Below are 12,080 nucleotides of genomic sequence, written 5' to 3'. Positions count from 1 at the left end.
TTTAAAAAAAAATCCCCTGTGCCTCTCGGTTTCTGTGGCTGTTGGCTTCTGTCATATTTATAACGAGCCCCTCATCCCCTTCCCTTGTTTGCTTAATTGCTTAGCGAGGGCCTCGATTCTGGCAGCCTTGACGCCTTAAGAAGCATAAGAGGGTTCTCACGCAGCTTCCACCCTCTCCGTTCGATGACGTTCTACGTCACACCTGCGGTAACTCAGGACGTTCTACGTCCGCCGCTTATGAACGTGGGTGGCGCTGATGAACACTCTCAAGGTTAGGTTACTTGTAAACATAAATACCCCCGAAAGCAGAAGAATTGACAGCCGTCGCCGTAGCTCAGAGGTAGAGCACCGGACGCGTAATTCGGAGGTCGTGGGTTCGGATCCCACCGGCGGCAGGTGGTTGTTTTTTCTTCTGCTTTTCTAATCAGTTATCTTTAAACGATAACATATTCAGTAATATTCTAAATTGATCAACACCACAAAATAAATAACTTTTAAAAAAAAATCCCCTGTGCCTCTCGGTTTCTGTGGCTGTTGGCTTCTGTCATATTTATAACGAGCCCCTCATCCCCTTCCCTTGTTTGCTTAATTGCTTAGCGAGGGCCTCGATTCTGGCAGCCTTGACGCCTTAAGAAGCATAAGAGGGTTCTCACGCAGCTTCCACCCTCTCCGTTCGATGACGTTCTACGTCACACCTGCGGTAACTCAGGACGTTCTACGTCCGCCGCTTATGAACGTGGGTGGCGCTGATGAACACTCTCAAGGTTAGGTTACTTGTAAACATAAATACCCCCGAAAGCAGAAGAATTGACAGCCGTCGCCGTAGCTCAGAGGTAGAGCACCGGACGCGTAATTCGGAGGTCGTGGGTTCGGATCCCACCGGCGGCAGGTGGTTGTTTTTTCTTCTGCTTTTCTAATCAGTTATCTTTAAACGATAACATATTCAGTAATATTCTAAATTGATCAACACCACAAAATAAATAACTTTTAAAAAAAAATCCCCTGTGCCTCTCGGTTTCTGTGGCTGTTGGCTTCTGTCATATTTATAACGAGCCCCTCATCCCCTTCCCTTGTTTGCTTAATTGCTTAGCGAGGGCCTCGATTCTGGCAGCCTTGACGCCTTAAGAAGCATAAGAGGGTTCTCACGCAGCTTCCACCCTCTCCGTTCGATGACGTTCTACGTCACACCTGCGGTAACTCAGGACGTTCTACGTCCGCCGCTTATGAACGTGGGTGGCGCTGATGAACACTCTCAAGGTTAGGTTACTTGTAAACATAAATACCCCCGAAAGCAGAAGAATTGACAGCCGTCGCCGTAGCTCAGAGGTAGAGCACCGGACGCGTAATTCGGAGGTCGTGGGTTCGGATCCCACCGGCGGCAGGTGGTTGTTTTTTCTTCTGCTTTTCTAATCAGTTATCTTTAAACGATAACATATTCAGTAATATTCTAAATTGATCAACACCACAAAATAAATAACTTTTAAAAAAAAATCCCCTGTGCCTCTCGGTTTCTGTGGCTGTTGGCTTCTGTCATATTTATAACGAGCCCCTCATCCCCTTCCCTTGTTTGCTTAATTGCTTAGCGAGGGCCTCGATTCTGGCAGCCTTGACGCCTTAAGAAGCATAAGAGGGTTCTCACGCAGCTTCCACCCTCTCCGTTCGATGACGTTCTACGTCACACCTGCGGTAACTCAGGACGTTCTACGTCCGCCGCTTATGAACGTGGGTGGCGCTGATGAACACTCTCAAGGTTAGGTTACTTGTAAACATAAATACCCCCGAAAGCAGAAGAATTGACAGCCGTCGCCGTAGCTCAGAGGTAGAGCACCGGACGCGTAATTCGGAGGTCGTGGGTTCGGATCCCACCGGCGGCAGGTGGTTGTTTTTTCTTCTGCTTTTCTAATCAGTTATCTTTAAACGATAACATATTCAGTAATATTCTAAATTGATCAACACCACAAAATAAATAACTTTTAAAAAAAAATCCCCTGTGCCTCTCGGTTTCTGTGGCTGTTGGCTTCTGTCATATTTATAACGAGCCCCTCATCCCCTTCCCTTGTTTGCTTAATTGCTTAGCGAGGGCCTCGATTCTGGCAGCCTTGACGCCTTAAGAAGCATAAGAGGGTTCTCACGCAGCTTCCACCCTCTCCGTTCGATGACGTTCTACGTCACACCTGCGGTAACTCAGGACGTTCTACGTCCGCCGCTTATGAACGTGGGTGGCGCTGATGAACACTCTCAAGGTTAGGTTACTTGTAAACATAAATACCCCCGAAAGCAGAAGAATTGACAGCCGTCGCCGTAGCTCAGAGGTAGAGCACCGGACGCGTAATTCGGAGGTCGTGGGTTCGGATCCCACCGGCGGCAGGTGGTTGTTTTTTCTTCTGCTTTTCTAATCAGTTATCTTTAAACGATAACATATTCAGTAATATTCTAAATTGATCAACACCACAAAATAAATAACTTTTAAAAAAAAAATCCCCTGTGCCTCTCGGTTTCTGTGGCTGTTGGCTTCTGTCATATTTATAACGAGCCCCTCATCCCCTTCCCTTGTTTGCTTAATTGCTTAGCGAGGGCCTCGATTCTGGCAGCCTTGACGCCTTAAGAAGCATAAGAGGGTTCTCACGCAGCTTCCACCCTCTCCGTTCGATGACGTTCTACGTCACACCTGCGGTAACTCAGGACGTTCTACGTCCGCCGCTTATGAACGTGGGTGGCGCTGATGAACACTCTCAAGGTTAGGTTACTTGTAAACATAAATACCCCCGAAAGCAGAAGAATTGACAGCCGTCGCCGTAGCTCAGAGGTAGAGCACCGGACGCGTAATTCGGAGGTCGTGGGTTCGGATCCCACCGGCGGCAGGTGGTTGTTTTTTCTTCTGCTTTTCTAATCAGTTATCTTTAAACGATAACATATTCAGTAATATTCTAAATTGATCAACACCACAAAATAAATAACTTTTAAAAAAAAATCCCCTGTGCCTCTCGGTTTCTGTGGCTGTTGGCTTCTGTCATATTTATAACGAGCCCCTCATCCCCTTCCCTTGTTTGCTTAATTGCTTAGCGAGGGCCTCGATTCTGGCAGCCTTGACGCCTTAAGAAGCATAAGAGGGTTCTCACGCAGCTTCCACCCTCTCCGTTCGATGACGTTCTACGTCACACCTGCGGTAACTCAGGACGTTCTACGTCCGCCGCTTATGAACGTGGGTGGCGCTGATGAACACTCTCAAGGTTAGGTTACTTGTAAACATAAATACCCCCGAAAGCAGAAGAATTGACAGCCGTCGCCGTAGCTCAGAGGTAGAGCACCGGACGCGTAATTCGGAGGTCGTGGGTTCGGATCCCACCGGCGGCAGGTGGTTGTTTTTTCTTCTGCTTTTCTAATCAGTTATCTTTAAACGATAACATATTCAGTAATATTCTAAATTGATCAACACCACAAAATAAATAACTTTTAAAAAAAAAATCCCCTGTGCCTCTCGGTTTCTGTGGCTGTTGGCTTCTGTCATATTTATAACGAGCCCCTCATCCCCTTCCCTTGTTTGCTTAATTGCTTAGCGAGGGCCTCGATTCTGGCAGCCTTGACGCCTTAAGAAGCATAAGAGGGTTCTCACGCAGCTTCCACCCTCTCCGTTCGATGACGTTCTACGTCACACCTGCGGTAACTCAGGACGTTCTACGTCCGCCGCTTATGAACGTGGGTGGCGCTGATGAACACTCTCAAGGTTAGGTTACTTGTAAACATAAATACCCCCGAAAGCAGAAGAATTGACAGCCGTCGCCGTAGCTCAGAGGTAGAGCACCGGACGCGTAATTCGGAGGTCGTGGGTTCGGATCCCACCGGCGGCAGGTGGTTGTTTTTTCTTCTGCTTTTCTAATCAGTTATCTTTAAACGATAACATATTCAGTAATATTCTAAATTGATCAACACCACAAAATAAATAACTTTTAAAAAAAAAATCCCCTGTGCCTCTCGGTTTCTGTGGCTGTTGGCTTCTGTCATATTTATAACGAGCCCCTCATCCCCTTCCCTTGTTTGCTTAATTGCTTAGCGAGGGCCTCGATTCTGGCAGCCTTGACGCCTTAAGAAGCATAAGAGGGTTCTCACGCAGCTTCCACCCTCTCCGTTCGATGACGTTCTACGTCACACCTGCGGTAACTCAGGACGTTCTACGTCCGCCGCTTATGAACGTGGGTGGCGCTGATGAACACTCTCAAGGTTAGGTTACTTGTAAACATAAATACCCCCGAAAGCAGAAGAATTGACAGCCGTCGCCGTAGCTCAGAGGTAGAGCACCGGACGCGTAATTCGGAGGTCGTGGGTTCGGATCCCACCGGCGGCAGGTGGTTGTTTTTTCTTCTGCTTTTCTAATCAGTTATCTTTAAACGATAACATATTCAGTAATATTCTAAATTGATCAACACCACAAAATAAATAACTTTTAAAAAAAAATCCCCTGTGCCTCTCGGTTTCTGTGGCTGTTGGCTTCTGTCATATTTATAACGAGCCCCTCATCCCCTTCCCTTGTTTGCTTAATTGCTTAGCGAGGGCCTCGATTCTGGCAGCCTTGACGCCTTAAGAAGCATAAGAGGGTTCTCACGCAGCTTCCACCCTCTCCGTTCGATGACGTTCTACGTCACACCTGCGGTAACTCAGGACGTTCTACGTCCGCCGCTTATGAACGTGGGTGGCGCTGATGAACACTCTCAAGGTTAGGTTACTTGTAAACATAAATACCCCCGAAAGCAGAAGAATTGACAGCCGTCGCCGTAGCTCAGAGGTAGAGCACCGGACGCGTAATTCGGAGGTCGTGGGTTCGGATCCCACCGGCGGCAGGTGGTTGTTTTTTCTTCTGCTTTTCTAATCAGTTATCTTTAAACGATAACATATTCAGTAATATTCTAAATTGATCAACACCACAAAATAAATAACTTTTAAAAAAAAATCCCCTGTGCCTCTCGGTTTCTGTGGCTGTTGGCTTCTGTCATATTTATAACGAGCCCCTCATCCCCTTCCCTTGTTTGCTTAATTGCTTAGCGAGGGCCTCGATTCTGGCAGCCTTGACGCCTTAAGAAGCATAAGAGGGTTCTCACGCAGCTTCCACCCTCTCCGTTCGATGACGTTCTACGTCACACCTGCGGTAACTCAGGACGTTCTACGTCCGCCGCTTATGAACGTGGGTGGCGCTGATGAACACTCTCAAGGTTAGGTTACTTGTAAACATAAATACCCCCGAAAGCAGAAGAATTGACAGCCGTCGCCGTAGCTCAGAGGTAGAGCACCGGACGCGTAATTCGGAGGTCGTGGGTTCGGATCCCACCGGCGGCAGGTGGTTGTTTTTTCTTCTGCTTTTCTAATCAGTTATCTTTAAACGATAACATATTCAGTAATATTCTAAATTGATCAACACCACAAAATAAATAACTTTTAAAAAAAAAATCCCCTGTGCCTCTCGGTTTCTGTGGCTGTTGGCTTCTGTCATATTTATAACGAGCCCCTCATCCCCTTCCCCTCTTTAGCGATATGGCACGTTACAAGGAGAAAGCATCTAGAAGATGCCGCCAAAAGTTTGGAACGACCTGTTGTGGCTTGAGTAATTATACAGCTTTTCTTTCGCTAGGTTGTTGACTTTCACTTCAAAACTTACTCTTGTTCTTCTGCGGGCGATCGCTGCATGTTAACCAGAAGCAACAGGGGCAACAAGATGCGGCGTTAAATTATGAAAGCGCCGTCCCGCCAATGGCGTCCGCTTCCGTCGCACCAACACCTCACGTCGGTTTTGGCACGACGGCACCTTAATGCAATCCACATGGATCGGCCGTTAACCTTCAGTATTTTGGATTGAGCATGCGCAAATTCTATCACAAAGTTTTGCACAATGGGGTTACTACAGTGGCTTGAATGATTACCGTTGCCTTCGAGATTTTTTGCTTTTTTTGAACAATTTGTTAGGGTGGCCGTGACCATGTTGTTTCCATCCTTTGCATCTGTAAGCTGAGTTCGACTGATTGGTTATGGCAGCCCCGTAGATAAGTCATGTCGCTTTTCGAAGTTGTTTAGTTCTTTGTAAAATGAGCAGAAAGTGTCGTCAATCAGTTCTTTCCAGTAGCAGTCTGAAGAATGCAGAAACTTGCGTCTAACGTTAGATCGCAACTGTTTTAGCGTTCTTGTTTGCAACGTAGCTAATAGTGATATTAAAATTACGACTATACAGTTACCACAGCGGCTACCTTTGCGATTTATATGTGCAAGAATGCTTTTCCCACGCAGCTGCATCAAAATACAACATTGCCTGCGCTCTGGGAAAAGGTTTTTCGCATACTCTGGAAGAGTATCCGCTCACTGAAGGGCAACTTTCTCGCCACGTAAACAGGTGCTGCTAAACTGAAAGTCAGTGGCAGCAGTAGATGTCTGAGGTCCTTCGCTGCTATTCCGATACAATGCTTCATGAAACTGTTGGTTCATGTGGAATGAATTTTGCTCTTTTGCAGCTGTAACTTCCATTTAGAGCTCGACTGTGACGTTCACGCGTGTGTGATGCAAAAAATTCAGGGAACAATTCCAAATATGTGAGCGCTATAATCGCTCACGACAAACGCTGTCGCAGGAACTACAAGTGGCATATGCAAACAAGAGGAGGAACAACCTATACGTACCCTCTCCTTCGTCCTTGGGTGGTTCATCTTGACCGGGACCTGCAAAATAAAGGCGCTGCCATTACGTGGTGGAACAACGATGAAGACACACGGTTCTCGACGCAAGACCACACGCACCCTTCAGCGCCGCCGGCAGTTTGAGCCTGTTTGGCCTGATGGGCTTGTCTACCGGCGGCATGCGCTGGACGGCCCACCACTGGCGTTTGCGGCGTTCTACACGGAGGGCCATGTCCATGCGGACATGATTCCGCTCAGAGAGGCTCACTTTCACGGCCATGATGTTGCTGTTCATTGGCAAATGCGGACGATGCTCCAGAAGGTGAACGATCAAATTTGGTCCTTGCGGCTGCCTCTCGACGGAGGACTAGAATTTTGACGGTCCCAAATGCGGCTTAGCCGACGCTTACGATCGGTACTGGTATCATCCCTTTATCCGGGGTGGGTGCACAGCCCCGGTTCGGGCGTGTCCTCAGGCCGACCGACCATGCCGGCCGCCATTGTGGACACTTCGTCGTCCTTGGAGGCCGCGTCTGCCTTTCGCGCTTGCTGTTGTTTTCTAGCTTGCTTCCCATTGATTTCTTGCTGGTTCTTACTTTTTGCGAAATGCGAGTAGATTGTCACGTTAAGTTTGTTGATAATTCAACTCTACATTTGTCTCTCTTTTTAGCTCATAATCAGGGCGCTTAAGCCTGGAATCTGATATTGCTTTTGTTATTCTCCCTACTCCCTGCATTCTTCTTCTTTTCCAATAATTTTAATCGCTCTGTCTGCAGCATCAGCGTATGAACTCCTGTGCTATACCCCACTACCACGTCAATCCCTCGATCCTAAACGTGTCAATAAAACATTGTCACCACAACCCCCACCTCTCTACTGCTTCCTTCGGCTTGGTTCTTGGCTTATTCCCTGAGATGGTGCGATGGGCATGTGGCATGACCTTGTATGCTAGAGCCAAAAGCATCCCTACCCAGAATACATGCCCTGAAAAGTATTTAGCGCCTCCTGAGGTATTCACAGTCGCGAACACGCTGCGCAGCGCATCTGCCAAGAACAGCAGTCTATTTGTCGGATTTTAATTATTTGATTCCACGTTTCCGCCTACGCCTGGCGCGCACTTGTATGGGGCCGCTGGATCGCGGCCTCATACGCGAGTAAGTGCAGACGAGGAGCACGCGCGAAGAGCTCACATACGTCGTGATGCACCGAACAAGTTCTCGCTGTATTCTAAGAATGCGGTAGCCAGCAAGTCATTTCCATGCACGGAAATACTCTTTCTTCAGGACCGAATTACTGCGGCGGCGTCCAACCTGTGTGGCCTCCGCGCAACCAGATGGGCCTGTTTGTTGGCTGTAACTTATAGCTCATTATGATTGCTTTGGTGCTACTGCGGTATCAGCGAACACTAAAGCAAATCATCAACATTTCGTTTCACAACTTCCAAACACCAACCTAGTAATGAGCTTGCATTTTTGCAGCGGCAGACAGTTGCTGACGGAACAATCGCAGAGCAACCCGGACCGTTGGTGGGGTCTCGGAAAGCTTTCATTCGATGGATCGTCAGAAAGTACATAGGGCGCTATCTAGAATGTGCCCTATGCGGTCACATGGTCCCGGTTATCCTGGCCAGTATAGTATAGATGGCGCTGTACTGGCCAACGCGGCCTTTGGCCGTTCCCACGGGATGAGAACCTGAGAAGGGCGTGGTACAATTCAGAAGCCTGATGAATACGGTGACCATATCTGCGGCCCACAGCTTTCTTTGTCGTACAGCTTACGCATTGGGATTAGCGTCTCATAGTTCTTTTTTATGAGCAGCTGCAATGTGAACCTGTTCCTCGATGAGAGGGAAGGGCGAAGAGAAGAAAATACGTCGCAGTTCAGAAGCATGCAGACGATCAGGCTTTGGGAAGCTGCCACGTGGGAAAGGGATCGGACGCCAGGGCTTTGTTTATTGAGCGAAGCTCTAGCTTCAGCACTGTACACCACTTACGCTCCATGACTTCTCTAGCGCATCATTTTGCCTCTTGCGGCATCAAAGACCACCAAGGCTACGAGTGAGAGGTATACGGGAACACATAGCTCCATACCCCTTTCAAACCGAGAGGGTATAGAACAGCACTCGCGCGACCAAGCGACTCTTGTCAATAAAAATCGTGTGGCCGTCACGGCGCTGGGTCAGAAACGACGACGAGTGCAACAATGTTAATACATCGAAAGGGTTGCAGTAGGCACGCTACTACCAACACCGGCGCCGACCAGTGGGCGACAAGAACAATCTCCATGACGTGGTCTCCGCACAATGGATCGCACACGACGGCGGGACGGCAGCATGCGAGGTCACTCCCGGGGCCAATTTGCTCCACAGGCACACTAGTGCGCGCCCGCGGGGCTAATAATGGCGGCGGCGACGCAGCTTTTTGGGGCGACTCCGGTGCCCCTCTGTCCCCCTCGCTCCCCGTGCCCGCATTGGTGGTGGTGGCTTTTCCCATTGTGGCGCGGCGCTCGGCTGTGGCCGCCCGACGACACGTCTTTGTGGAGCGCAACAAGGTCGCCCGTCACGGTCTCCCGGCGCCCAACGAGCACCACGCAGAAAGAGGAGGAGGAGGAGGAGGAGGGGGGAGGGTGGGCTGCCGCAGCCAGGAAGGGGATACGCTGCACGCCGCGTAGCCACGCGCCAAGTTTGTCACGTGCCAGCGACTCTGCCGCTGCAGACAGACCCCTACGCACGCCACCGGCTCGTCTCCTCAAAAAGCCAATTTGCTCGCGCTCACAGCGCTCCCTGGGCAGCAGTGCATGTGTGTGTGTGTCTTGTGTGGCCACGCTCAAGAAGCGAGCGGCCACTGCCTCGAGAGCTTCTCCGGCGCTTCGCGGCTGACCCGAGGAAGAATAGTTAGCTTGATGCGCAGACCACTGACGAAAAGACGCGCTGAAGCGTGTAGGGATTTCGGCCGCTGGTTGTGTGAGGACGGGAGTATATAGGGCCTTAACAAGGGCGCAAGTAGTGAATTGTTTTCTTTTTCGCGGTCTGCCAAGCCTCGCGATAATTCGCGAAGATGCGACCGAGGTGTGCCTTCCAAAAAAAAAAACAACAACAAAATGAAAGCAAGGAATGTAATAACGCCTGAATTTAACCAGGTCTTGAGGTTTCTTTCGTGAAAGCTCAGTTCATTTTGGTTTTGCAGTTTACCCTCTAGTGCACAGGCTTTCCTGCACCGCATTGGAAGCATACTGAAAGCGTGCTTGAAGGTTTCTAGCGGGGTGCAGCGTTCCAGTTGCTCGGCCAATCATAAGTAATCTTGATGAATCGTTTTTGTAGGTTTTTTTATTTTTGACGATGTTTTTATGAATGCGCCAGGTAGCAGTGTAGGGAGGGGGCCTCATGGTGGCGTTCGATTTCCAGCGGTTCGCAAACTTGATCTTCTCAAAATTTCGATGGAACGCAAACTCAGTAAAAGATGGGGATGGATTGCAAAAACGCAAGAGATGTCATAGGAGGTTTGGGAGTCTCTGAACTTAGACCGTTTCAAAAATAAAAAATTGTTTTGAGGAAGAAAGCCGCAGTAACTGTCTACCCTCTAGGAGGAAACCGTAACCGTGCCGTGAGGGAAGAGAGGAATAAGGGAGTGAAAGAAGGAAGAGAGAAAGAGGTGCCATAGCGGAGGGTGGTTGTGATGGTCAAAACATTTTATTGACAGTTTTGGAGAGGGGTTGATGTGGTTGGGATCCCTACTAGGGGATTCCATTGGCTGTCACCGCTGCCCGGGCCCTCTCGAGGAGGTTCTCCTAGTCCCCGAAGTTTGAGCTTGGTAGAGCGGCCTCCCACCCCTCAGTCGTTCATTGTTTTGATTGCCTTCTTGGCAGGCCGACACCATATAATATAGATCCATCTTCTCCCCGCTCAATTGGCATTCTTTACTTAAAGATGCGGGGCTCATGGCGTGTAGCCTATAGACGGATAATTAAGGATCTGAGTGAACTCAGGCGACATAGATGAAAAAAAGGGTGAGAGAAGAGGAGGAGAGGGCGGAGCAGATACTTATTCCGTCTTTCACGTAACTCAGAGCCTTCCAGCTGTGCCATGCTCAGATGTGCCCTACACAATCAAAAACGCGGTATATACAAGTGCTTACCCATATTCATGACACGCATATCAAGTGGTCTTTGATGCCGCAACCTTCCTCGTCACCCTTCCATGTTCACTACTAGGTGCCAAGAAAACATAGGCGCATTTGTGCCAACGTAGCCGCGCGGTGCCAACACATCACGCCGTTCAGGGAAAGAGTAAGCTGCAACATTAAAGGTGCACTGAAGAGGAATCTGAACTCGTCTTTTTGCAGCGGGAACTCGATCTACACGTTTCGAGCATTCTTAGAAACTTCGACTTATTGCCCTGTGTGGCCGATTTCCCTAACTAAAACGATAACGTCCGGCTCCCGCCATTATTTTTTGAATTCTCCCCGTACGGTAGGCGGAGTCGACCAACGCGTGGAGTGCCTTTCAGCCGGCTCCGTGGAGGCTTTGCTTTCGCTTTATTTTGTTTTTGTTTTTATGTTTCTGTCAATAAATAGTTTCATTCGCAGATAATATAGCCGCAAAATAAGCCTGCAGAAATAAAAATACGCGCGGGCTATTTGCTTCTACTGATTACTACGTATTACTCCGCCGATGGCAGAGCGGCAAGCCGCCACGGGACTGGGTGAAGGCACTCCACGCGCTAGTCGACTCCGCCCACCGTACGGGGAGAATTAAAAAAAAAGGCGGGAGCCGGACGTTAATTTGATTTAATTAGGGAAATCGGCCACACAGGGCAATAAATCGAAGTTTATAAGAATGCTCGGAACGCGTAGATCGAGTTCCTGCGGCAAAAAGACGAGGTCAGATTCCTCTTCAGTGCACCTTTAAACTTGAGTTGGCGAAAAACTTTCTTGCACACCTTATTTTTTTACAACAGCATCTGTACTAGCCTAGTCCATCCCGTTAAGCATAGTCTTCGATGTCGTAATCATCGTCCTGTCCGCATGCCGCATGTCAGAGCCGTGACATACACAGCTATAGAATAGTATACGTACGTACAGCCGTCGACACCCCCTGTTTGGAGCGCTCGAACGGCGCGCTCTGTTCTGCATTCATGACTATCGCAGCTGTCTGGCGGGCCCGATACAGTTTTTAAAGGCGCGGATTAAACACGATCGATAGGGATGTGCAAGCAAAATAAGGTCACGTTGCGAGCCCTAGGCCACTCGTAGATGACACCCCTAGGTACTCGGCCCGATATTGCAAATGGATGGTTTCACTCTGGCCCTTTGTAGGGCCAGCATTTGCCAATACATTTCCAATATTGGGTCTGTTACCTGCGTTGCTTGGGAACAGAGTACCCCGGGTGCGCCGTTCGAGCTCTGTAGGCATGCGTGTGGACGACTGCGC

At 49.0% G+C, this 12,080-nt stretch overlaps 1 protein-coding gene across 4 annotated transcripts in view; it reads right to left on the bottom strand.

Moving 5' to 3' along the window:
* Window positions 1-12,080, bottom strand: part of ninaC (STKc_myosinIII_N_like and MYSc_Myo21 domain-containing protein ninaC) — a 146,359-nt gene that overhangs the window by 71,349 nt on the left and 62,930 nt on the right. For 3 of the 4 annotated variants that reach the window (XM_089544952.1, XM_089544956.1, XM_089544955.1), the window contains exon 2: window positions 6,657-6,695. The gene's annotated coding sequence lies outside the window, so the exon portion shown is untranslated. Of the gene's footprint in view, window positions 1-6,656; window positions 6,700-12,080 lie in introns of those variants that run through there. The other variant, XM_089544954.1, reaches the window with a different exon arrangement.

The sequence above is a fragment of the Amblyomma mixtum genome, chromosome 5, assembly GCF_055824585.1.
Source record: "Amblyomma mixtum isolate Tamu chromosome 5, ASM5582458v1, whole genome shotgun sequence".
Classification (NCBI taxonomy): Eukaryota; Metazoa; Arthropoda; class Arachnida; order Ixodida; family Ixodidae; genus Amblyomma; species Amblyomma mixtum.
The sequence above is the reverse complement of the archived record's forward strand: the minus strand, read 5'-3'. Positions and strand labels throughout refer to the sequence as shown.